The 2,340-nt window shown below is 35.6% G+C and overlaps 1 long non-coding RNA gene across 1 annotated transcript; it reads left to right on the forward strand.

Moving 5' to 3' along the window:
• The first annotated feature begins 1,485 nt into the window (after positions 1–1,485).
• Positions 1,486–2,106, forward strand: LOC149390700 (uncharacterized). Its single transcript, XR_016300005.1, has 4 exons — positions 1,486–1,563; positions 1,693–1,752; positions 1,842–1,896; positions 2,088–2,106. It is a non-coding gene; the product is annotated as an uncharacterized LOC149390700 (long non-coding RNA).
• Positions 2,107–2,340: the final 234 nt, after the last annotated feature.

Here is a 2,340-nt window from a genome sequence, read left to right on the forward strand (position 1 = left end):
AGTTATTATTTTTACATAGTTCATTAGTTGGTTTATGACAAAAAATATCCATTGGACAGGGTTATTTCAATGATATTGCTGAGTACCTTTTTTGTGCACAGCGTGATTATGGATAGTTCCTGTAAATTCTTCATAATTCTCTATGGAATATATTTCACTTCAAAACAGTCATCCTCACATAGATCTTTCTGTTTCACCTGTTGTAATACATGAAATTATATTTGAAATATGACGAGAGACTCGTAAGTATCAGTGTATTAGTACCTTGCACATTTTTATCTGTCTGATGTTGGAAAAATAATTCAATTATTAGTAGTTAAACTTTACTCACCTTTTCAGGCATTACGCTGCGTTGGTGATCTTATATCTGGACACCCTAAAAACATTGATGCCCTTGCTAGCAAAGTTCTTGGGGAAGGACTTCAAGAACCTGTTTTGTATTGAATTCTTCGAATCATTCTGCGGACTTCCAGCGTAGAAGAGTTTGTTGCAGCTGATTACGTTTTCAAAAGCTTTTGCGAGGTCCGATAATACATTTATTTCTTTATTTTCCCCTATTGTACTGATGATTATTGTGGCTGATCTGTCTCATTTAAAAATTTATGTGTTTCACTTGATTCGTTTGAATCAGAAAAACACTGATGGGCAAGCAATGTTGGCATCCACTTTAGTTCCTCAACCATATTCCATGACCCATGCTCCAATTGAGGAGGATGTGAACATGTCATTTGGAAGTTTCTTATTCTCGAGCTGAATTTTGGAATAGATCTCTGTCATTATCTGTTTTTTTATTGTCTGTTTTAGGGTTGCTTCGGTTTTCTTTACAGCTTAATCATGTTGATTAATTTGGTGAGACTCTTTGTGTTTGTATTGAGGTCAGGAAGACAAGATAGTGATACTCCGACGCTGATTTTGGGAATGGATGTCTCCCATGGGTCACCTGGTCGATCAGGTCTCCCATCACAGATCCTTATTTTCAGGTATCCAAATTCATAATTTTATTAGAGCTGTTTATGACTCACGAACAATGATAAAATGATACAACATTATATTATTTTTGCAAATTAAATTTTTTTGTGATGATGACCACCCTCAGATTTACCATGCTCTAAACATATTATGCAACAATGTGAGTGTGTGTCTTGGGAGTGGCCGCAACAATGTGCATGTTGTGACTGTGTGCTTACTGCAAAGTGAGTGTGAATGAGTCTTAATTTGTGAGTGTGTGTGGCTGTGTGTTTGTACGTCTGTGAATAGATAAGATGAAAATAAAATTCCCAATATTTCGGTTTTATTGGGTTGATGTTGATTACTTAAATTCTTTTGATAGTTGTCTTTAAGGTGCTGAATGGAGGGCCAGCTTCAAAGCTCGCCAAAACTGGGCTCTCTGATCGAGAACGACGATGTCAAGTAAAAAACTGGACTCTGAAATGTATTTTGGTACTTAACTACATAATTACTAAGTAACTATCATCTTGTTCGAATCTCTAGGTGCTTATTATGGAGGCTAGGACTAGTTTTACAAACCAGGTTTACGAACTCTCGCCGTATTTCTTACACAAGGTATGTATTAATAATCAAAAGCAATGTCAATTCTACTGGTGTATTTTTTTACTGATTGTAAGATAGTGAGTCTGATTGTGTATCTTTTTACTGCTGTAAGATAACAAAATATTTTCCTCTTATTGTCAGGAGGAGTGCAAGAGTTTGCGTCAGAGCATAAAATGTAGACTTATTAACCGGCTGAGAGTGGTAGCTATATTGTCTTCAATTTTTTCCAACTTCTTTTTTTTTTATTGTAATCCAAGACTCTTCTGAAAGAATTGTAACCTTCTCTATAGGGTGATGTTCAAGAAAAAGCAATAGCTTGATCTTCAAGCTGCCAGGGTCAAAGATGTAAGTTCCTATTTTTTTTATAAATATTATTGTAATTATTTGTCTCTTGTATCTTAATAATAACAGCAACAACAAAGAAGCATCAAATTTATTTGAGGATACCTTAACAATAATAATGACTCTATCTTTAGTGTATATAATAAGAATAGTGTCTGATCATCAAATGTGTTGAAAAATTGCAACTTCTAAAGTCAGAAGAGGAACGCCAGCGCAGATTAGAAGAAATTCCAGAAATTCATACGGACCCAAAGATGGATCCAAGTTTCGAGTCCGAAGACGAGGAAGCAGATGATAAAAAAACGAGGTTTGTTTCTTTTACTTTCTCGGTCAAGGAGTGCTATGTTCTGTGATAACTTACAAGTCCGAATAATTGGGACAAACAAACAGGTTCAAGGAGTGCTCGGTCTGAATCATCTCACTTGGAAAACAAGGCTGTCTCGACGG

This window comes from Urtica dioica, chromosome 7 (genome assembly GCF_054948205.1).
Source record: "Urtica dioica subsp. dioica isolate 48M chromosome 7, U.dioica_male_clone48M_v1_H2, whole genome shotgun sequence".
NCBI classification, from domain to species: Eukaryota; Viridiplantae; Streptophyta; class Magnoliopsida; order Rosales; family Urticaceae; genus Urtica; species Urtica dioica.